Below are 25,691 nucleotides of genomic sequence, written 5' to 3'. Positions count from 1 at the left end.
AAAGTTCTCTACATGAAATAACATGAACTTTTGACAAGTCAATGAAGTCAGATAAATAAATAACATGAACTTCCTTGAGCAGAAGAGGATCTACATTGATTTGTTGGTTGATCAAGTACTCTAGGGGAGATTGGAACCTTGACAATTGTCTGCTTTGTCCTTGTCATCATTGTTGCGCTTGAGAATATGACAAGAAGAGTAAAAAAAAACTATTCACTGGTATAGTTGATACGACATGGAGAGGATAAGTTGATATGACGCAAGAGCAGCAAAGCCAAATTTTCGCATGGTCATATTTGCGATGTATCGTGGAGCAGCTCATACGGCGCGAGCGTGGCAAAGCATAATGTTTGGTGCTATATTTCTCACTCCGTATCATGGATGACTTGATATGGCGCGAGAGTGGCACAACAAAATCTCTGTAGGGGTTCTCCTCGCTCCGTATCGTGAAGGAGTAAACATGCGCATGCAAAGTACACCCCCCTTGTAATGACTTATTTTTTGTGAGACCTTAAACCCATCAAAAAAATTCAAATTTTTTTCCATAAGACTACAAGGCTCTAAGATTTTTTTGAGCTCATTTGCTATTTTAAAACTATTTTTTAGCAAAACAGTGCCTAAAAATGACCCAAAAAATCACAAAAAAGCACCCAAAAATAGCATATCCGATACGGTACGAAAAGTTTATCAAAAAAAATTTTAGGCCCTTTTTTGCTAAAAAATGGTTTAAAAATAGCAAACAAGATCAAAAAAATCTTTTAAAAATTCTAATTTTTTTTCAAAGCCTAATAAACTTATGATTTTTTTTTGAATTTTTAAAATGGATTTAAGATCTCACAAAAAATAAGTCATTACGAGGGGGGTATACTTTGCATGCCCATGTTTACTCCTTCACGATACGGAGTGAGGAGGACCCCTATGGAGATTTTGTTGTGCTACTCTCGCGCAATATCAAGTCATCCACGATACGGAGCGAGAAGTATAGTACCAAACATTATGCTTTTTGCCACGCTCGCACCGTATGAGGTGCTCCACGATACATCGCGAATATGACCCTGCGAAAATTTGGCTTTGTTGCTCTCACGTCATATCAACTTATCCTCACATGGTTGACTTTATGACTTTATGAATTATCCTTACATTGCTCATGCTCATAAGATCACCCTAATGAACAAATATTTTAATATGATTAGCAGAATAAGGTACCGAGGATGATGTTTGCAAGAGAAAAATCAATGTACTTGGACCTGTTAATTATAAGAGAATAGGTGAGGTGTATGGGCAAATGGTTATCAATGTTTCTTGCACTTCTAAGGAAGAGGACTATCTAAGTATATCTCATGAGGGCAAGTCCATGCTAGTTGTAACAATGATATTTAATTGTTAGATTTTGTAGTTTATTATTGCATAAGATAAGGCATTTTGACTCTAAAAATTTTTAGTATATAGAATAAATGTACTATTAATTGCAAATAACACGCATTTATTTTTGCTATTAGCTTTAGGATATTGATTGCATCTCTTAGCCAATAAATCTCTAAAATTATGTATATTGTTGATGTACTCTTATCAATGGAATTTTTTTCGAGATTTGGTTCAAATATAGCAATGTCTTTCAAAGCTTTTGATTCCATCACAACTACCATATTTTTTTAAATTACATCGGATACACTCACCAGAGAAATTATCCTCATGAACTCTCTAAGTGGTATCCATGGCCAAGGAAGAATGTGGGTTGAATGGAATAGTGCTTGCTTTTTGGTTAATTATTTATTTTATTTGATTGTCTATTTTAGTTACATGTTTCCATTTGCAGTGCTGGCAGGCTCGTGACTACCTTCTTGGACACCACATATGAGGATATTGTTGATCTTAGAAAACCATATAACTCTCTCTAACAAGAAGTACCATCGCAAAGTCACAAATTCATACATATACTTGTGGAAAGAGAGTGCTTTTCAAATGTTTGCAAGACAATAGATTCAAAGATACTCAAGATAGATGGAGTGAATGTAAGTCTCTTTCATATTGTTGGTTTTTTTAGGGACCCTTTTTTAGTTTACTAACTTGTTACATTTTTTCTCGTAGTGCTAAGATTACCCTAACTCATATATGCGGTGGATAAGGGAGCAATGTATTGAGTTGATTTTGGATAGGGTAATCACACTAGTTGATTCCGATTCCCCTCCACTAAGCCATGAAACATGCATAATAAAAGAACCCACAATCTGATCAGCATAGATAATGTCTGTGAACACCTTATGAATCGCATGGAAGGTTTCACTTAAGCTTTCCATAGGTTGCCATTCCGTACTTGTTGATAGAAATATATCTACAACCAAGAATTCATTATTAGTACTTGCTTAAATGAAAAAAAAAAACGTTATCAACTCAAGTCTTACAATGTGTTTGTTGCAAAACAACACGCTCCTTTGGAGGCAAGTAGATATCCTTCGCCATGTAAACATGTTGCAGTTTGATAAACCACCCTTCATGCATAATTTTGAAAGAAATGATATGTCCCTTCCAGTGATGTTTAATATCCTCTCGTTTTTTTCTTTTCACCTTGTGAAAGTCCTTGCAAGAGGGTAACATGGCAACCTAATCGTTTATACTAAAGATCTTTGGCTCCCAATTTTCATCAACTCTGTGGGGGGCTATAGACAGTGCAAGAGTTTACTAAATGAGAATATCGCCTTCTAGATGCCATACTTAAATTAAATTCGCAGAGAAAGAAGCTCATCGAGAAAGATGAATGAACTAAAAAGTAGAGAAAGAAGCTCATTGAGAAAGGTGAATGAACTAAAAATGAATATTAAGAAGAATAATGAAAATATATTGGGTGCCAAAAAGTTCTCGACTTTCAAAAAAATCATCATTAACTTCACAGCAACTTTATTATGTCATTTGTCAGATTTTATAAGTAAATAAGGACTTCGGGACTACCAAAACATGTCAGACATTGGCTAAAAAGGAGGAGAGAATCATGAAGTGGACTCTACTATCTCCAAAAAAGAGGAGACAAGAATACCATATCCTTGCACACGTGGCAAACTCTCTTTGGCCCTTTTTTTAATCCCGTGATTAACAAAAGTGCATTTTTTGAAGTGTTTTCGACCCTAATGTCTCTATTTTTGCTTCTGCATCTGCCTCTGCTTTTGTCTCTTTCTCTGTCTTTAGCTCTATCTCTGTCTCTGTCTTTATCTCTATCTCTAACTCTGTTTATAGCCATGTAATAGGGAGAACAGTACATTCAACACAATATTAGTGAGTTTAGGAATCTCCCAATTCCCATATTTTGAATACTAAAAATGTGGCACCTAGATAACATGCCCATAAGTTTCTCAAAACCTCGTGATGTGACCTATCATTGGAAAGCGCTTGAAAAATGGAATCGATTGAGCTATAGAGTGCTTGATTTTGAGTTATAGTATCCAAGTTATGACAAATCCAAAGATTTGTCATGTCCCAAACTTATGGGAAATTTCCATTTTTCCCAATATGGTGTTATTCATGCCTCTGTGTCATTGTCAGAGGTGATTTCCGCAATCATTTGGGGTTTAGATAAGAGGTATTCACTCATTGACAAAGATTTTTCTTCTTTTGAAAGTTGGCTTACAATGCCCAGTATCAAGGACTATGCCTCTATTTTCTTAGGAAATATCTATTTGGCAGCTTCTTCATCTCCTAATGTCCCACTTTGTTGGAAGAGTCTATGACAACTTCAATGGAAGTGGATCCATTACCTTTTTTTGTGAGCCATACAACTTTAGTACCACTTTTTGGGTCCTCTACCTAGGGTTAGGGTTATTTTGAACCAGTATGCTCATGCCCTTGCTTCAAAAAGCCATGGTCTTCCTAGTAGTAGAGGGTATGAAGTCCTGTAGGAATTTGGCTTTACCACCAGATAGGTCAGTCAATAGTCTCTTCCTCTATGAGGGTTATCTTCACATATGTGAGAATGCCCAAAGGCTTAATCTACTTTGGTTTGTTAATGTGATAAGCCATTGTGTTAGCTGCATACCTTGCAAGCCTAGATCCTTCATTGTCACATCTGCCATTATGTTCACTAATGAACCCCCAACAATCAATGCTTTTGCAATAAAGAATCCTTCAATCCACATGCCAATCTTTGGGGTACTAGGATCTGAGAAGAGGTTAGCCATATCCACTTCTTTCACAGGTTCAGAGGCTTTGTTGGACTTAGGGATAGTGGTAGGAGCAATCCTTAGGCCTCTTCTTCTTATCAATATGCTTTTGAATTTCTTTTCATAGCTGGGAGACAACATCGACAACTATTGGAATCTTAGGTTTGGTTTGAAGGTGTCTAGATCTTTGACCAATTCATATTCTTTAATAGGATCCACAAGCTTCTCCAATCAGCTAGGAAAATAGGGAAATGCCCACTTTTATCTTCCCTCTTTCTTCTAGAAGTGGCAACATATACACTTCTTCTACTATTGGAGGTACTTCAGCATCCTCCATCTCTTGGACCTCTGGTCTTGTCTCTGCAACTATTTTTGTATCCTTATGTACTATTGGGTAGCTCTGTATTGTACCATTCTATTCTATATCATTCTGTTTCTCCTTGGAAAGATTGAACTTCACCATTGTAGTAAAGGGAACATTCTCTTTTGGAACTGCGTGTTCCCTTTTCTTGGCACGCGTTATTGCAGGAACTTCCAATTCCACCAAGTTGGAGATAGGTTCTTGGCGGTATCAATGGTAGCTTTCACAGGAGTTGGACTAGGACAGTCTTTTGCAATGTTTCCTTCTCCTTTGCATCTACTACATAAGTGTTTATAGCCCATAGACCTTCTATGGTTTGGATAGTTTGGTGAGATATGCCCATTTCCTCCACATCTATAACACTCCACCTCTTATCTCTGGCCACTGCCATACTATCATCTTTTGTAAATCTGAGAGGGAAACCTCCCTGGCCCAAAATTAGGACCGAACTCTCTAGACTTTGGTCCGATATCGTGGGCAGTTATCTTGGATTCCAACAAGTTGAATCTTGCTTCTTCATCTTTCTTCCTTCTTTCATGTATCTCCTTCAAAGAGAAAATATCCTTTGTATGGTTCTTCCCTAAACAGTAAGAATAGAAGGCTCTAGGGATGGTTGGTTTTCAGGTACATTTAGTGGCTAAATGTCCTACTTTATGGCACTTTCTACACCACACATCACATCTTCCACCTCCTCCTGCAGGACTGGATATGTTGGCGGTATTCACCTTCAACATCTGAAGTTGTTGTGTAATCACATCCATCACCTCCTTCTTGATACTTGCAACTAGATTGGATGGATAGTCTTTCAAATTTTCTCCTCCTAGAGTACTTGCACTAGGGTTTTGAGAAGCCTCTATAGTCACTACATAGATTGGTTGGGTTGATCCAGAGGGTCCTCTATTATTTTGACTTTTGGTTCCACTGTTGTTGAGTCACAATTGGGGGAACTATTTGAGGCCATTGTTGTTGTGGTTGAACTATCATTTGAGATACTACCATCTGTGGCTACTATGGATTTGGTGCATTGTATTGCGGCACTCTTTGCATTTGAGAGTAGGGGTAGGAAACTATCCCTGGGACTACATTTAGTGGATATACCATTCCTGGCATGGGAGGAGGTAAGACTCGTCTTCATGAGGTCATTGGAAACCTTGCTTCAACTTCATCATACACTCTTATATCTTCCACTGCGGCTTGCAGATTGATTGGCTTCTCAATTCCACAAACTAACGAACTTCTGGTTGTAAACCTCTATGAAAAACTCCATTCTAGATGCCTTCATCCAAGTGATGGTTGGTCCATCTCTTCAATATGGATTCCATTCTAGAGATGTATGCTTCCACCCGTTCACTAGAGGATTGATTTAGGTTCATGAACTCCTCTCGCATCCGCTCTTCAAAAGCTTCACGCCTAAATTTAGTGAGGAAAGCAAACTTCAAGTCATCCCGTGTTCCAAAATTTCCCATTTATTGTCTCTCATACCACTCAAACACAACACCTTTGAAAGTGGTGGGGAATATTGTCAACCAATGCTCACGAGTTCTGGCATTATTGGGTACACATGCTACCATGAACTCAACTACATGAAGATCAGGGTCTTCATTTTACTCTCCCTTAAAGATAGGAAATGTGACTACATTCACTAGCCTATCATCAATATTTCTAGGATAGATCTAACTAGGAAGGGGACCTTGAGTCACCATGGAGACTTCTATAAAGAGTGTCGCTAGGGCATCAAAGGAGGCTTCAGTTTGCTAGCTTGTTTTTCTTAGCTTTGATTTTTGCCTTCTCTCTTCTTACGTACCTTTGGACTCATTCTAGTGCTTTCCTTAGCTCCACCCAATTTGTATGTACTCAATAGAACAAAGTTAGAAGGGCTTCAATCTCTAGAGAACTCTCTTGCTAGCATTTCTTCTTCTTCCTTCTTTTCAACATCTCTAAATTCAGCTTTCATTTTGCTACAGAGGGGAAGATATTCAATTCTAAAGGTATCAAAACTCATTCTTCTGAGCATCTGTGTGGTCCTATCATCATAGTAATGCCAGCTTTTGATGGTTTCAAGAGTGTATATTGTGAAGAACACTATGTCTACTAGCTTCCAGTGGGATGCTAATTGGACAAACAGAAGGCTGTCAGTGCACCAAGCATCCCATGTACATTGCTGTTGAGCATCCACAAACAGATCTCAACTCTTTTTCTTATTGTTCTTGGGGACTTCAACTGACCATGACTCATGAAGCTTCTTCACCATTTTCCATAGATGATATCTGGAAACTCTTCAATGAAAGGAAAATCTTCCATAACTGTTCATTCTCTTTGTTTCTACTCTTTAGTTTTCTCCCAAACAATTTTCCACCAAGATGCATGTCTTTGTTGCTTCAGCAACAAGGAGAGGAAATAGTCCACCATATAGAGCCTACATCAAGATGGTAATATGTTTCTACCATTGTGAGATAAATTTCTTGTAGAAAGTGACTTTGGCAATGAGAATTTCCAATTCTTTAGTGGTAGAAGGAACTTTGCAAGCATCCATTGAATTCTTCTCCTCTCAGCAATGCCATTTCCTTCATTTCAGCCCCTTCTGATGCCTGTTGATGACAGGATTGCCTGGCTGCGCACCAAAAACATGGAGCCCCAAGAGGAACACCAAGAAAACGGAGAATCTACTACAATAAAATCTATCTTATATCATAAACAAGCATGTTCTTCATATTTTAATCAACCACAATAAGAAAAACAATACCAATCTTCTCAAGTCTTCATGCAACTTCATATAACAATTCTCCCACTGGTTTATCACAACAAAACTTTAACACATTCTTCATATCCTTCATCAAAAGAACAAGAGAACACAAAGGAATGCTCCATTTTGAATGGAAATCATCACATAGTATTCATCTTCAATAGTTTCATAGTCTCTCTCACAATCTCTCACTCATAGATACATTATTTCGCATAGATTTGGCTATCTCTCACTCTCTCTTTCTCTCTCACATGCTCTCTCTCAATAGTACATTGGAATAATCAAGAATAATAATCCATAACCCCTCTTTGGTCGTGGATACCCCTCCTAAAGAGGTATGCCTAATATGAAGGGTTACTAGAGCCACTACGATGTCCTTTCATAGCTTAAGAGTGTCATTGTCACTTTAGTCTTCACTTGAGTCTTCCGCAACTACTTGTTCCACTTCTTTGAGCTATTTTGAACTTATATTCATCTTTTCCAAAGGTTAGAAAACTTTCCCAGGTCACACATTCAACCCCACATAACACTTACAGAAGTAGCATACATAACAGAAACAAAACAAAGACAAAGGGTCTATAGAAGCTCAATAGTAGAGGGTCTATAGAACCATACAAAAGGTCATTAGAAAGCCTTTAGCTCAATCAAAACCATCAAGAATCATTCAATAAGCTTCCACGCCTCTTTTGCATCGAAACTGTAATTTGATGTGAAACCCTCATCTTCCCCTTTTCCTAAACAATTTTTCTTTTTACATCCCGTCTTTCTGACGCATGGATTGGCCGTTATTTATTTTTGTGTGTTTGCAGGCTTATTTTTACCAACTTTTTCTGTTTTTTCCATATGACCACACTCTTTTCTCATCTGAATGCCATTTTGTTAAGATAGCCTTGAGCTATTAGCATCCCCTCCCCTCGAACATCTTTTCTTTTTCCTCCCCCTATTCTAACCATCTACTTTTTTGTTATTAATTTTTAATTATGTTTCCTTATGTGCTTTTGCACTTTTTTCCATGTGAATGTACCTTTCTTGCATCAAAAATATGTTCTGACCTAATAGCCCTATCATTCACCATTCCTCGGACATTTTTCATTTTCATTGCCCCTTGTTTCAACCTACGAATTATTTGGAATTAATTTTTATTCGGATTTTTGGGTGTGTTTTTACTGTTTTTTCCATGTGAATCTCTGTATTTGTTATCAAAATCGTGTTCCAATTGAATAGTCCTATCCCATTTATTTCTCTGCACATTTTTCTTTCTTATTGCATTCCATTCTGACTTTCGAATTCTTTGTTATCAATTTTCAATTCTATTTTTAGGATTACTATTTTTTCCATATGAACAGGTCCTATTCTTGTCAAAGTTGCAGTCTGATGTGATAGGCATGTCTAACTCATGATGATGGATGCTTTTCTTCTTTTCACATTTCGTTCTAACTTATGAATTTTGTGAAATTAATTTCTGTGTGATTTTCATGATTAATTTTTCATATTTTTCCATGTGAACCCCCCTCTTTGTTGCCAAACGCACTGAATGCATTGTCCATGCCCTTTCTCTTGTCGTCTTGCCCAATTTTTCTTTTTACGGCATCTTGATTTGATGCTCAGATCTCTCTGAATTAATTTTTCTATTTAATTTTGAATTTTACCCCATGTGTGTCGCATCTACGACCTATTTTTTCGTGGATACCCATGCCTGGCTTTCGTCATGTGGCATTCAGTCATGTGGGCTTCTCATCCACCCTCGGTCGTTCCCGTCGGTGCAAATTTTTTAATCCCCCACCCACATTTGTGTGCGGGATGGGGGGCATGCTTTTCATTTTTTTAAACACAAAAATGAGTAATAATATTAATTAAAAAAACCCTCCCCCCACCAACCATCACCCCGACCTCCATTCCCTCCTCTCTCTCTCTTTCTCCCTCTCCAATATTCCTCCTGCCCCTCCTGCTCCCTCCCTCCATCTCCACACCTTACCCCCCAAACCTTTATTTTTACCCTCCCCCCATTTATCTTACTTCTCCACCGCACGAATGCCCTCTCCCTTTGTGTGATGTTCTCATGTCACCTAACAAAGGGCATGTTCATGTGCGAGGTTTTCGTGTGTAAGCGTGTTCATGGTGATAGCGATCATTCACGCGTGCGCTTTTCTCCGTGTGGTGATGAGCTTGTAGCTGTTGTCACACCGTCAAAACCGTACCCGAGTACCCTATTCCTAGCATTTTTAACTTTTGAAAAAACCCTTAAAACATTTAAAAATGTCTAAAAGTCATTAAAAATTCAAATAAAATAAAAAACTTGGAGAAAAATAGCCAAAAAAATATCAAAATTTTCTAAAAACTTGGCTATTTCTTTATCAACAGAAAAAATTTCAGTAAATTAGAAAAATATAAAATAAATATTAAAAACTTTAACATTTCATAAAAATTTACTAAAATTCTTACAACATTATAAAAATTAGAGAATTTTTTTAAAAATTTTACAAGATTCTGAAAATTCATTTTATAATTTAGGATCATTAAAATGAGCTAAATCTTTCAAAGTGAATTGAAAAATATTTATTTGAAAAAAAACTAACTCCTTAAATGAGTAGATTCTTGAAAGTTTCTTTTCAAAATTAGTAAAATAGTGAAAATTTTACTAAATTTTATAGAAAATAAAGTGGATTTTAATATTCAATTTTTAGCCAACATTTTACTGATTGAAATGAATAAAAAAGTAAAAAAATCAAACATAACCATGTGAAAATAACATTAAAATTAAAAAAAAACTTAAAATAAATACAAACCACCAAGAGAATCAATTAATTTTTAAAAACCTAAAATAAAAACACCCAAATACATTGAAATTTTTTAAACATGGTGTTTGGTTTTTTTAAAATGATATCCATTTTCCATTCAGATGGATTGCTTTTTGGATTGTGTTGTGGCTATGTGTTATCACGTCAGTAATTGAGTGCGCGTCCAGATTTATTTGCATTCACACCCTCCTCTAGGTACCCCGTTCCTCTCCTTATTTTTCCTTGCACCAAACATCACAATTGATTATTATAAAGAACTAGTTGATCACATTTTCCACGTGCATTCGCACTGAACACACATTTTAATTAATTAAAATCAATGAGTCGTTCATGTAGCATGTGTTTCCTGTGGTGCCAAACACACCTTTTTAATTTATAATAAAATGAACCTACTATCACAACTGCATACACTAAAAAAATACTACAGATATATTAATTTGTAAAAATGAACTTGCATTCAGAGACCCTGAGTCGAGACGTAGTCTAGGGACCTTAAAAAGCATCGTAAAACTTAATAAGTTCTTTAAGATTTATCACCTAATAAAAGTTCACTCCTTGATAATTAATTTGTAAAATGAACATTCAATTAAATTTCCCCTTTTCCTTCACATTACACCATCCCGTTTTTTCAATGAAGCGCTATGTGGGGTGGGTGATGTGGTTGTCAATTGTAGTCTCTATTGATCGTCTTCATCAATTGAGGTTTGATTATCACTTGGTTGTGGTTCAGTCTTAATCAAGTTTTTTGTTGGTCATTTGATTAGAGTCACGAATACAGTGTGATTTGATTATAATTTTTTTGTGTTGCCTAATTACACGGATATTGGGTGCTTGTTTGTATGTATAGCATGAAGCTTTCAATGGCATAAGTGCAAAGGTCATGCCAAAATTTCTCTAAGATGTGGATTGCTTGGGGTGGTTAGTCGGTCGGTCAGGTCCATGTGAGTTTTTGTTGATATCTTATTTACTATTATTTTACTATTTGCAGGTATTCATTGTGATTGTCTATGTGTGAGCATGGTGTGTGTGAACCATCTGAATGGCACCTCATACTCTTTCCTCGGTCGAGTATGTTCCCTTGTTGTCACATGATTATTCGTTGTTGCTAGATTCAGACCTTATTGTTAAGGTTGGGTTATCCAAATTTGTGACACTTTCATTGCCACTTATCCCAAATGATTCTGATATTATGTGTGATCAATTTTTAGCTCTTACAACAAGAGATCTAGTCATGTTCATGGTGCAATTATTCATATGACGCCTAAGAGCCTAGGCAAAGCTCTTTCTTTACCATATCGTGGGGAACCTTTTCCTACTGCTCGTCAACTGTTCTCTAATGAGGATATTGTGAAGTTGTTACATAAGCAGACACATGATGTCTTGGATCCCAAGAGGGTTATCACTACTTCAGGAGTTAGTGTATCCACATGATCTCTAATCTTGTCTGGAAGCCATTGTGCGAGTTCCTTCAGGACACGTTTACCAAAACCCCTTCTAATTACTTTAAAAGGAGTTATTTACAACTTTCCACATGGTGCTGAAAGGAATTACCATTGATTGAGCTCATATCTGCTACCTAAGATGGATCAGCATTTTATTAGAGCCACGAGGGGTAATGTGACTAATGTCACATTTGGTTCTTACCTTTATGTTTTCCTGACATATGCCGCCCCTGTGAAGGAAATTCCTACACTACCACTTGATTCTCCAAAGGTTCCTCCTCCTCCTACTAAAAATAATGATGTTATCATTGAGGATGCTAATCCTCTCCCTCCCATGGTCATTCAGAGAAAGTGTCTTCAATGATTGACTGAATCAATACGAATCAGTACAAGTTTCCACTCCTCCAGTTTCAATTCTTATTTAATCTTCCAGTCAGCTGCCTGCTTTCCTCACAATGCCAAAATAGAGATGGTACTCTGGATATTTCCATTCCCTCTGTGTAATGTCTGGTGATAGGAGATGCAATCTCTTTTTTGTGCAAAGACATCCAAAGCAGCTCAATTGAACTCTCAATTACTGCTTGTATCTAGTGGCTTTATCCTTCTTATTATGAAGAGGTTCAGCAATCCAAGGAGGAGTTGAATGAAGCTAATAATGGGCTAGTCTCTACTCTAGAAAGATTTTATGATCTCTGTATATAGATGGAGCAACAGACTAAGGTCATTGATGCTTAGAAAGAGGAGATCTCTACTTTGCAAGTTCAGTTGTAGTAGAGAATAGATCCCAAGTTGTTACTATGATGACTGGGGAGAGGGAAAGGTTTTTGAAGGAGGCTCAAAAACTAAAAGCTTTGATAGCTTCCCAAATAGAAGAGCTCAAAATCACCTAATACTATCTTAGACCATAGCAATATTCAGATTCAACAGCTTATGGAACAATTGGCTCAGTCTCGTTCTACTTCATAGAGTCCTCATGTGGAGCCAGTTCCTTCCTTATCCCCTCTGCAGATTTAGTTATCCTTCAGAGAAATTCCACATTATGCTCTTTATTCCAAGCCAAGATGGAAAGGCTTCAGTCAACCAAGAATGGACTTGTTGTGGTCTTCATTTGAGTAGTTCCAAGAGTTTGTTCCTCTAGATCACTCATTCTTTGTGCATTATTAGCAACCTAAGTTGGCATTATATTAAGCTTTCCATGATGGATTTGCCTCTTCCAGAAGATTGTTGGAGTGGAGCTTGGTCTTTTGATTTGTTGACTAAAGTGGTCAAAATGGTTTTTAAGGATTTTGTGAGTATAGATACCATGCTTATGTCTTAGATGTACTTGCAAGGTGATTTGTTGATCCCAGATGATGAAGACTTGGCTTGGTATGTGGGGGATGTGGTATTACAAGCAGTTTTGTATGTCAAACATTTGGAGTTGTGGATAGATCAGATGTTCCAAATATATTTCTCCAGAGTGAATGATTGTCCTGAGAATTCTTGGCATACAATTATTGATTCTGTGATCCTAAATGAGTGTTGAAACAAAGCCTCTACTCATGTGAAAAATAATAACCATGAACCTCTTAGCCCATCTTTCCAAGCATACAATGATTGATTCTGTGATCCTGAATTAGCATCAAAACAAATCCTCTACTCATGTGCAAAATAATAGCCAACTAAGGGTGGACCTCTTAGCCCATCTTTCCAAAAAACCTCCTTTTGATTCATCTTTGTTTTATGCTTATCATCATATATCTATCTTAGGTCCATCAGTACCTTGTTTATCTTATTATTAGAGAAAATGGCCTATAGATATGAAATCTATCTTTCACTTTATCAATCTAATCCAGAAGCTATTGTACCCCTTTTATTTCAACCCCAAGTTGCTCCTCAAATCCCTATTTTTACTCATTGTTATTTGATTGAGGATCATGTTTTTTCCCCTCCTCCTTCTTGTCCTTCCCCATCCACAACTATTATTTCCACCTTTTCAGCATACTTGTTAACATACTTTTTAATTGATTCCTCTAAATTCTCAACTAATCCCTCTTTAGCTCATTCTTCATTTTATGATTTTTCTTACCCATCCCTTCATCCTCTCTTACTTGTTCCTCTTCCCACTCCTACCACTTCTATCCCTCAGCCCCCTCAATTGGTTAGTGGTTATATAGGCTTTGATAAAAAAGATTCCTAGACAATGGGGATGGAGTTCAATAGATTCTCTCACAATACCTCAAATTAATTGGCCACTGATTCCAAGGGAATGGACAACTACTAGCCAGCTCTTCAAATTTATCTATATTTTACTCAGCAGTATTCTCAGTCTTCAGATTCTTCACTGAGACTGACTACTCACTTTGCTTGGTATCTTCCGTATATGCACCGGCATTTGCATGATGATCAGAAGTTGATTCCAAAGTTGTGCATGAACGTGAATGTAAATATTGATTTCCAACAACTGGATATATTGTACTTTCATGCCCCTTTCTTGCGCCTAATTAGTATCTTATATTGGTGGGGAGGATATGTTGCTTGTAGTTTTTCTAAAATCCTCCCAAGACTTTTGTAGATGAATCTCTATCTATGGATCATTTTTCTAATCGCCAAGCTTTTAAGTGGGATCTTCATTGAATCTGCATTGAGACCCATAGATTTATTTTTTATGATTCATAATGATATCTCTCTGTTGAGGTGCCATTTAGATGGTTGTTTTGTGTGAAGTGTGTATGTGCTAGTTATTTTGTTCTATAATGGGGTCATGGGGGCTGGATATTTGTCAAGAAGTAAACTGGAGAGAGAAAAAGATGAGAGAGAATAATCCAAAAGAGGTAGAAGAAGAAGTGCAAAAGAGAGAGAAATAGAGTGATGAGGAGAGAGAAAGACTAGAAATGGAGAGAGAATGATAAGAAAGAGAATGAAGCCATTGAAGCTGAGAACAAGGTCAAGAGGAGAAGAACAGTAATGTATTAATGTGTCCAATGATGAGAAAAATTACATGTTCTCTCCTTTTATACCAATGTTAGTGTGGCATGGCATCAATATTATTTACACTCTAAATCCTTATTCTTCCCAACTTTTTACAAACCATCCCATCCCAAAGATTTTTTCCCTAAAAAACAAACTTACAAAGACTAGAAAAGGATGGATAGAACAAAGAACAAAGTACTACTTTGTTTTTTCAGCTTTAAAAATGGGAAAATGAATGCAATATGATAAACGTATGGACTGAAATGGAAGAACAAAAGTAGGCCTCAGCTATCCAGATGATTAGAAATGCTTTAGAAGTATTTGGAGCCATTAAGTCTTCAACTGATGAGCTGAAAATGAAGAAGACATCGTGTTGTGTAAACAGACCCTATACATTAAAGTGTGCAGACATACTTAGGGATCATTCTACGATCAAGTGGCACATGGTAGAGTACTGATGACCTCATCCAACCCTCTTGTATACCATCAATGAGTTAGGATATATTTGCCAAAATCCTATCAACCATGTTTTGCATGCATGAGAAGGGCCATCTGACAAAGATGCATAAGTTTTCTATTCTTTTTGACACACATGTGGTGTTCATAGTCATCTGTCCCATTACCAAGCTCAACTTGTTCTACAACAAAAAGTATATTATGCTCATCATCATTCCTTTAGCTACCTAAATTAGCCTCTAGAAAACATTTATCAATTATTATGACATTGAGTTTTTCTCTTGAATGCATTGTATGATATTTCTATAACAAAATTATTGATCATTATAAGTATCTAGCTAGCACACACACACACATATGAATTCTTTACATAGAGCCTACAACATTAAATCTCTCAAATGCTTATCTAAAAGGTGATGTCTGGGAAACGTAAGTACAAAATAATTTACTTTTCTTTTTAAACTAGTAGTTGTGGCATTTACATTTTTAATTTGGGACTCTCCATCCCTCATGTAAAGCTTTCTCACACATGAAGGGAAGTAAAGATGAGTGTGTTGTCTCTCTTCTTATGTTTTTGAGTGGGCTTGCTCTTGTGTATATGGTGTGTGTTTGGCAAAATAGCTCAAGCAAGTCCCCAACCACATGATTCATGACATTATATAATAGTTACACCACTAATAGAGGTTACTTTTGGAGGCTAAAGAGAACGAGAAGAAGTAAGGATTTGAGAAAGTAAGCAATGGGTAAGAAGCTCTCCCATTCCCCACTCTTTCTCTTAGATAGTGCATGTGGAGGCATCAAAAGTAGGGCAAAGAAAAAATGTCATATTATTGTGAGATTTGGTGTGTAAGTAGAGCATGTATATTCTACAGATTAAGATTTTAGGGCTTGCCGTTTCTTTTTACACCATCTAAGATTGTATTAGGCTCCGTTTTAGACCCACAAGATTTGGGACAATAGTTTCAAGATATGTGTAGACCGAAAGTAGTTACATATGCTATAGATTTCAAATCTATAAGTTCTGAAGTGTTTCTCAAGAAGTAAGCATAAATTTTATCTACAAATAGGTTACAAATTACATGTATCATTGAGTAGTCAATGAAAAAGGCTGCTTGTGTGTTATTGTGCACTTGTTGTAAAAGATTGTAGAAGACTTGCTTACTATTTTTTATCAATTTTGTGGTAATGATAGAGATAGTGGAAACCCCATAATTGAGAAGCTAGACAAGAATAACTATCCATTATGGGCATTCCTTCTAACAAACTTCCTTATTGCAAAAGGCCTCTTTACGTTTGTTTTAGGTGAAGAAAAGGAGTGAGAGCTGAGTGACCCTATGATTGTAGATGAATTAAAGTTGTAGAAAGAATAGAATACAAAAGATAAAAATGTGATATATTTGCTATCTACAGTCATTGATAATGTTATGTTGGGACATATCAGAAATGTAGAAAGTTTACATGCAGTATGAACATGTTGAGGGTTGAAATAGCTTGAATTTTGGGCTAATTTTTGTTGTTTTTGAGGACTAAATTATAGGTTTTTGATTGATTTTTTATGATGATTAGTTTATTTGGAAGTGTTTGAAAGTTTCTTGGATAAGGTTGAACAAGTTGAGGAGCTCATGATGTTTTCCAGTGGAGATATGATGTTCTGACATGTTTTGTTGATATCCAGTTAGTGTCTGATTGATTCTGATTGAGTATGTTGTTTTGCTTTGTTTTCTTTTTGTATGAGAGGTTGGAATCATGATTAATGGATTTTGAGAGTTTTTGGAAGGTTATTGAATTATTCTTGATGGTTTTGAATGGTTTTAGTTGGCTTTCTAATGACTTTTTGTTAACCCTCTGTTGAGCTTCTATAAAGCCTTTGTATCTGTTCTATTCTATTATGTATGCTACTGTAAGTGTTATGTTGGATGAATGTGTAGCTTGGGGAAGTTTCCCAACCTTTGGAATAGATGAACATAAGTTCAGACTAGCTCAAAGAAGTGGAAGAAGTAGCTACTAAAGACTTAAGTGAAGACTGAAGTAACAATGACACTATTGAGCAACGAAAGGACATTGTAGTGGCTCTAGTGACCTTTTATAGTAGACATACCTCCTAGGACCTCCTAGGACCTCCTAGGAGGGGTATCCATGAAAAAAGATGTGTTATGGATGATTGTTCTTGATTATTCTATTGTTTTATTGAGAGAGAGAGTGAGTGAGAGAGATAGGGCCCAAATCTATGCAAAATAATGTATTTATGAGTGAAAGATTGTGAGAGAAAGCAGTGGAACTATTGAAGATGAATGCTATGTGATGATTTTTGTGGTCTCTTGATGAATTCTATGAAGAATATGAAGAATCTGTTGAAGTTATGTTGTGACAAAGCCATGGGAGAATAAGTTGCATGAAGATTTGAGAAGATTGGTATTCTTTTCCTTATTGCGGTCACATAAAATATGAAATGAATGCTTATTGATGATACAATATAGATTTTCTTGCAGCAGATTCCCTATTTTCTTGGTGTTCCTCTTGGGGCTCCATGGTTTTGGTGCGTAGCCTGGGGAAAATTGCCATTAATATGCATCAAAAGGAGCTAAAAATGAAGGAAATAGCATTGCTTAGAGGAGAAGAATTCAATGGATGCTTGCAAAGTTCCTTTTACCATTGAAGAATTGGAAATTCTCATTGCCAAAGCCACTTTCTACAAGAAATTTATCCCACAATGGTGGAAACATATTACCATCTTGATGCACGCTCTATGTGGTGGACTATTTCCTCTCCCTATTGAAGCAACAAAGACATACATCTTGGTGGAAATTTTCTAGGAGAAAACCAAAGAGCAGAAAAGAGAGAATGACCATCCATGGAAGATTTGGCTTTTATTGAAGAGTTTCTAGACATCATCAAGTGGGAGATTGTGAACAAACTTTAGGAGTTGTGGTCAGTGAAAGTTCACTAGAACAATAAGAAGAAGAGTTGGAATCTGTTCATAGATGCTCAACAATAAGATATGTGTGATGCTTGGTGCACTGAAAACCTTCTATTTGTTCAATTAGCAACCCATTGATAGGTGGTAGATAGAGTGTTCTTCACAATATACACTATCAAAACCATCAAAAGTTGGCATTATTGGCACCACAATGATGCTCAAAAGAATGAGTTTTGATACCTTTAGAACTGAATATCTTCCCCGCTATAGTGGAATAAAAGTTGAGTTTAGGGATGTTGAAAAGAAGAGAGTAGAAGAAATGTTGGCAAGAGTTTGCTATGCCCACCATCATAGCTTCATGTGTTTCCATCATGGCTTCATGTCTTTCAGCATGCCTTGTTTTGTGCAAACATAAGGTGCAATTTAGAGCAATAAAGCATCCCATTTCTTGTGAATACTCTTTATAATAATCTTGAGAGTTGTGTCTAGCTTCTAAGTAATTGTCATCCCCGATTTATTAGTGTACATCCTTATTTTTCTTTTATTTTTCCTTATTTCCTGCCATTGAAAAGTGTAGTTTCCAACTTGACCCCCTATCACAAAAATGGTAATATCTTGAGCATAAGCAATATAACATGTCTTATATAGAAATTTCTATAATAAGAAATGTGTGGCTGAATTGTGCAGTCCAACACCCTTTTTGCAGGTGTAAGAGGCATGTTTGGGTCTCTAAATACTTTGTGGGGTCCAAATGAAACTTCCAAACTAAGTAAGAGTCTTTTGTAAGGCCTTTACGCACCCTATGAGACGCACTTTTACTCCTAGGATCAAGTATACCTCTTTAATTGCAAGCAAAAGGCTCATAGTGCATACTTGGGAGTCAAGGTGAAGCTAGAAAGTAATCAATACTTAACTATATGACTGAGACCATTGCCATAATGGCATAATACATTGCCAACATGGCCCAAGTCACTGCTTGCATTAGCATAGCACTGCCACCCTTAAACATGAGCATCCCATTGCCAAAATGATCAAGCATATACATCACATAAGCAACTTAAGCATAGGCATTACACTACCAACGACTGCATATACATTCTCAAAAGTGCATCTTCATACATCCTCCACCATGATGTATCTCATACATGAGTACATCAATGCCAAATGATGGCTTGCCAATTCTTTGATGTGTAAAGGATACCTACTCTTGCACCTAAATTTGAAAATGTGCGGGTTCCGAGACATAGGGAGGTGTGCAAACTTCCTCCCTGATCAAGTTGTACATCCCTTTTGGATCTTTGATGTGAGGGAGGTTCACCTCTCTTTTGTCCCACATCTCACCAGGCATCCACTTTTCTTCACGTAAATATACATGGCAATGGCATGCTAAGTTAAAAAAATTAACACTCCATGAGATGCAAGGAAAATTTCAATCCATTCCATAAGATGGAGGGAATTGAGAATGGAATCAAATGAAAAGGGATAGGTGAAGGGCTTACCATGTAGTAACTCAGTGCTTGATTACCTTTATTACAATGGATTTCTCAATAATTTCTTATGCTCGGTCAATCAACAAAAGCCCAAATGGTTAAGGCTAGGTAGGAGTGTCAACACCAATAAATTTTCAGTATTAAAAAACTCATTCCAATGCAAAGAGAGCATAATGTTAGGACTAAGGTAAAATGGGAAACATTCAAGCAATCAAGCCTTCACCTAATGCATCAATTAGCTCTTGAATCTCCCCCACAAGTGGCATAGGTTCAACAATAGGTTCAACAAGAGGATGAAATGAGAGAGAGATCAAAACCAAATACCTCTTAATGCTTGATGAAGATGGGCTATCAATCAGTAACCATAGCATCCAAGCTTGCTCCATAATGCTCCACTATAGTTCACGATTGTAATGCTCAGCAACAAGGAATGGTCCCTTTGATCTTGAAGATGAAGAATTATTCAAATGGAAGGAGGTCATGGTAGCCAGAGAGAAAATGTGCCTTGGTTTATCACAACACACCTACCTTCATAAGCTACAAGATTCCAAATTCAACATTCTCTTCAAATCCTTGGTCCCAAACTCCTTTCATGGCTGAAGTGCCACTCAAGGTAAGCTTGCATGTGGCGGCCACATGCTTATCCATAATTTGAGAAAGGTATAAGGAAGAAGCCCTGCTCACCTTTAAATAAAAATGTGGAAGTGGAAAAGAGCTAGGAGGGGGAGAATTATAATAACCACAACTAGCCCATTGCTCATTGTCATTAACAATTGAAAACCATTGTTCAATACTTGATATTCCAATAAATTGCAATGATAGAACATATGTGTCTGGATCTCTTGAACTAATTTTGATTGAAAAACTACCTCATAGATGATGGGACCTAAAATGGGCCGGCACTGGCTATGGCACTAGCGGAACCTCATGCACAAAACAGACAACCCCACCACATGGCCTCACAATTCAGGAGCATCTGTAATACATTGATGTACACTAGATAGACTTAATTATGTGTTTGTAGATGACATGTAGTTCAATGTTTACCTTCCCTTCTCCTCAGAGGGAGATCCCATAACATATAGGCGTAGTGTCTTGTAACACAAACATACGGAAGCACCTCTCGACTGATTGCCACAGCTCCACTACGACTCTCCTACACCTCGGGAATTGGTCCCAAGATGCGTCGTCTCAACATGTAAAACATAACACACAAAATCCACTCTTTTCTTGTTTTGTACAATCTAGGAATATATAGATCCTGACCAAACAGTCCCAAGAAAAGCATACAACTGACCTATAGCAAAGGCTCCTTTCCACTCAACGTATAAGTCATGTCCTAGGAAGACAATTGCTATGCAATCTAGGACTGATACCATGTCATGCATCATGAATAGTGCATATGATCCTAGTGTACAAATAATATTTAACAAATGAGTATTTTGTGATGTGAAAAAACAACCCTTTCATGATTTTCACTAACGTATGCTTTGATGTATGGAGACTAGCACCAAATCCTTGTGCTACTAGCCCCTTAAACTGAAATATCACAATTATAAATGGAGTGAAAATCAAATATCTCAAAAATTCACACCCTCTCAATCTCTTAACCTCACCATTCCCCTCAAATGTTTAGGTTATGATGCATTGTAAAGGTGTAGGGTTTTATTTTTGTATGTATTTTTCACATAAAACAAAAAAAACATGAACTATAACATATAAACAAAGCCAAAATTCATGCGTCAGCTTTGTTATATAGCCACAACTAGGAATCATAATTTTCTAGATTTTTATAACGTGAAAAACCTATTTTTCTTCATTTTTAGCTATTTTTCTCTATTTATTTGTGCATAAAAATAGATCATTTTTTATTTAGAATTAATGACTAATTATGACAACTAAAAGATGTTTTGTCTCAGAATTTCATCTTATGCGCATCTATTTTTCCCACCCGAAACCAATAAAACCTTCATTTTTACACTAAAAATGCACTTTTTGGATTATAATTTAATTATTGTGACTATTTATCATTATGGATTAGCATTGTTTTAATGCACATCCCTCAATCATAATACAAAAAATATCCAAACAAATTTTTATTCCATATGAATTTCATTTCAACCATCAAACATCAACAAGAAGCAAATTTCCTTTGTAAAAATGAGGCATACCGCTTATTTGCGTGTTGCGGGTTTTTGGAATTATTTTTTCGAGTTTCCAATAGACTAACCAGTACCAAATCTTCAATGCTGAACATCTCCCCTCAGCCTCCTCTCGATCTTGGAGCAATCCGGTTCATGCTAGGCAAGCATCCTTCAACCGGTCTTCATTCTTATTCATGTGCATGAACTGCCCCTTAAGGGGAGAGAGAGGGAGGAGAGAGAAATATTGAATTTTGATCAGGTCATCCAGGCAAACATTTGATGTGCAAAGACCAGCGATGGAGAGTGAAGAGAGAGTGTATCAAGTTGGTAAGATCGGTTAGTATGGGTATATTGAGGTGGGAGATGGCCTATGCTTCCCCTCCACCAAAATCGTCGTCGTGCAGGAGGATGCCATCATCCGTTTTTTTCAGGCGCAAAAAATCCCTCCCCCCCCCTCTGGAATCAAATTTTGAAGGGTTCCCCCAAAGGGAGCCCCCAAGGGTCACACCCTTTGGCCCTTTAAACCCATTTACACTTATCCCTCTTTGGTCTTGGACTCCCAGGCACTACCATTCGACTGTCTGGCATCCAAATTGACTTTCGAAAATTCTTGGGCATCTATCTCGAAGTCCCCCACTATTGGAAATCTTCCATAGTCTCATACGATAGTCGAAAAATTTATGAAAATTCCCCAACCGTCGCTTGATGGGTCTTTAAAGCACTTTTGGGGCTTGCAGCTTAAAATCGTAATGATTGCAGCAGCTGCCTTTGATGAAGTCTATTTTTCCCTTGAAATTTGGATTTTTTGGCTATTTTTAAGCACTTCTTGGTGTCAAAAATCATCTCTCATTGGTGACCACGAGATAGGGCGACTCAACTCGTCGAATCCCACGAACAAACCTGCACATAAACACAACCACAACCACAAAGAGCATCAAGCTAATATAGAAAATACTCAACAAAACATATCACAGTCCTAGGGGGTCCACTAGGGTTTATCGTATGGTACCATGTGAGCGTAAGGGAGGGGGTTATTTAAGGGAAGGAAGGTATATTTTATAAGGTAAGGTCCCATAAATAGGGGGTAGATAAGGGGTATTTTCATATGTTTCTTGCACGCAGGTGACGTCTCCTTATTACTACTAGTGAATCCCCCGTGATTACAGCTTGCACCCTAACCCCTAACAAAACCAAGGCAAGAAATCCATGAGGATTAGACCTAGCATAATCTGATAAAAATCCCAAAGCTAGTCACTAACTGACTGCTCTAACACGGCCAATGCTAAAAATAACTCTCAAAGAGGTCATCCTAAGTGGTGGTCTGAAACCTACCTAACGAAGGACAACTCAACTAGGAGCTCCTACTAAGCGAGGACTCCTATAGCCTGATCCATAAACGGTGTTTTTTAGCACATTTTCCTTGTAGCCCCAGATTTTCCATACTCAAGCGTGTAAAAAGGAGGGAGATGAGCGTAGTGACCCAAGGAGAACAAGGCATCGGCCTCAGGTCTTGTCTCGCTACCCAAGAACCTACCAAGCCCTCGCAAGGTGACACTTAACCCTTTTCTAACACTCACTTTTATTTTCACTCCAACCTTCTTTTATTTGCTTTGCTTTTCAGTTAGTTGCCACCCCTAGGAAGACAAGGCATCGACCCTGGGTCTTATCTCGTCCCCAGGAATCTACCAGGCCTTCGCAAGGTGATAAAAAACTGCTCAAAGATTTTTCTTTCTTCTCTATTTTTATGGGGTTTAGAATCCCTTTTTACACACCTCTGTATATTCATAGATTTTTGTTCGGATCTTTAGGGTTTTTTCCTTGTGGTTATTTTTAGTAGGCTTCTCTAATTGCCCCACACTAACAGGACCTCCTAGAACAGCCGCCTAGCAGGGTAACAGAACAGGGTCACTAGAACTCCCATCTAAAATAGGTCCTTCAGTGCTGCTTGACAATGCCGGTACAGGAGGCAATGACTACTCAGACCTCCCACAGACATACATAACCTAGACCTTGGACTTCATGCCTTGATTGTCAATCCCCAACCAACAAAAAGAAAGCACCCTTACATTCATATATAGCATGAATTGCTTAAGGGAAAAAGACTCGGAAAGGGGATGAAACCGCCTCGAATGCCACAAGAAGCTCCTTCGTAGCAAAGGCTCCCTCTAGTGACTTCATCAACCTATATGATACAATCACTAAAACAACAAACCATTAAACGCACCTGCACCAAAAAGACATAGGGCCCTCTTGGCCTAAAGGAATCAAACATTTTACTACAAACTAACTGGCCTTCTTGGCCTAAAGAAATCAAGCATGAAAACCTGAAAGCAACTGGCCCTCTTAACCTAAAGAAATCAAACAAACTAGCTCATATAAATCCCTCAGAAGAAGGCAAATATAGGAAAATATTCTCTAATCCAATGGAAAAAATAGAGCTTTCTGCCCTAGACTAAATGCATCAAGTTGTGAGACCTAGCCCTCTTGCTATATATGCAAGAGGCGTACGCATAACATGTCGTCTGACCAACCTATGGGTCCAAGATAATAGTGATAGATGGATCTTGGCTGCTCTCTCGCATTACCCATATCAACCATCGTGTGCCATATAACGTGTGCTCTGATAACACTTCCCACAAGCGACCAGGTCCTATCTCATGATCAATAGCAACATCCAAACTAGGACCATATTTGAAGAAGAGATCCTCTTCATAAGAAAAAGTAGCAAATGAATCTGCAAAATGATTCCAAGAACGCGGAATGAGCTGAAGAGATACGCTCTCAAAGTCATCAAGTAGGCTTATAGCAGCTCAATGATACATACGAAGGATGGGATTCCGAACTATGTATGTCCCGTTGAATAGCTTTATAATTAGCTGGGAATCCCCTTTTACTAAACAACCACCAAATGCCACCTTTCTTTGCAATATTTAGTCCCATAATCAAGCCTTTCTACTCTGCCATGTTGTTGGTGAATCCTATCCCAAGATAAGTAGCTAATTTCATTGTAACTCTACTTCGGGGATCTCGGATAACCACTCCAACACTCCCTTTTTTATGAGGGCCGTGGGATGCTCCATCAAATTATAATGTGTAAGTCCACAATGGGTTTACATAGCGAGCCATCAAGAACTCTCCTATTTGTAATGATGATAATCAAAATTCAACATATTTAGAGGATGAACTGACTACTCCATCCCACCTTCTTCATTAAACTCAAGAGGGATGCTTGTCAAAATTTGTAAACAGTGATGGTAGAAAACTTTAATTTCCCACACAAAGGTACTGTCTTCTTGCTCAATCACTTTGTACCCTTTGCTCCACCAGATAAGCTTCCCTTGATGATATCCTTGCTCTAGATATGGGTGCTCCAAATAAGGGATTTACCACCCCATCAACCAGTTTAAGCTCTCCTGCAGGTCTCAAATGAACCCCAACATGGACCTACAATGCATTAAGCACGTTAGCATACTCAAAAATAATAAGGTTTAATCTTATTAAGATTAACCTTAGTTTTAAATTCCACTCCCTGTAGATCAGCTAATAAAGCAGTGGATTTATTTTTACCTATCCTACCTATCTTGTAAGGGCCATCCCATCTAAGTTTTAGCTTCATGGAAATAGCTCCTTATGCACATCGTAGTATAGAACTAATTGTCCTTTCTTAAAGGTATATTTCTTTGCTTTTAGATCATGCAACTGCTTCATCCGACGCTTAGCTACCTCCTGGTGCAACAGACTTTGCAATTTAAGCTCATCCAAGTGGGCTATAGTCGTAAAACGCTTGAATAGGGCATTATCATCCCCCAAAGAATGATTTATTGTGAATCTTATGGTCAGCAACTAAATTTATAAGGGCAAGACATACTCCTCCCCATAAACTAATTTAAATTGGGTGTGGCCAGTGGCTCGCTTAAACGTTATGTTATACACCCAAGCCGCCACATATAATTTTGTATCCTAGTCATGTTTCTTTTCGGAGACTATCTTGGATAGGATACCCACAAGCTGCTTATCGATACTTTCAACTTGTCCATTTTCATGTGGATTATAGGGAGTTGTCTTGTTATGCTTGATTTTCCATGCTTGAGTCAAGCTTTTAATCACCTTGTTCAAAAAATGGGTTCCACGGTCCGATACTATTTCCTTTGGTGGACCAAAACGGTAGATGATATACTCAAGTAAGAAATTGGCTGTCTCTTTTCCATTGTCCTGCCTTGTCGCACATGCTTCTGACCAC

This window comes from Lygodium microphyllum, chromosome 12 (genome assembly GCF_053477565.2).
Source record: "Lygodium microphyllum isolate KBCC chromosome 12, Lygodium_microphyllum_v1.1.10, whole genome shotgun sequence".
NCBI classification, from domain to species: domain Eukaryota; kingdom Viridiplantae; phylum Streptophyta; class Polypodiopsida; order Schizaeales; family Lygodiaceae; genus Lygodium; species Lygodium microphyllum.
This window is presented reverse-complemented; position numbering follows the sequence as displayed.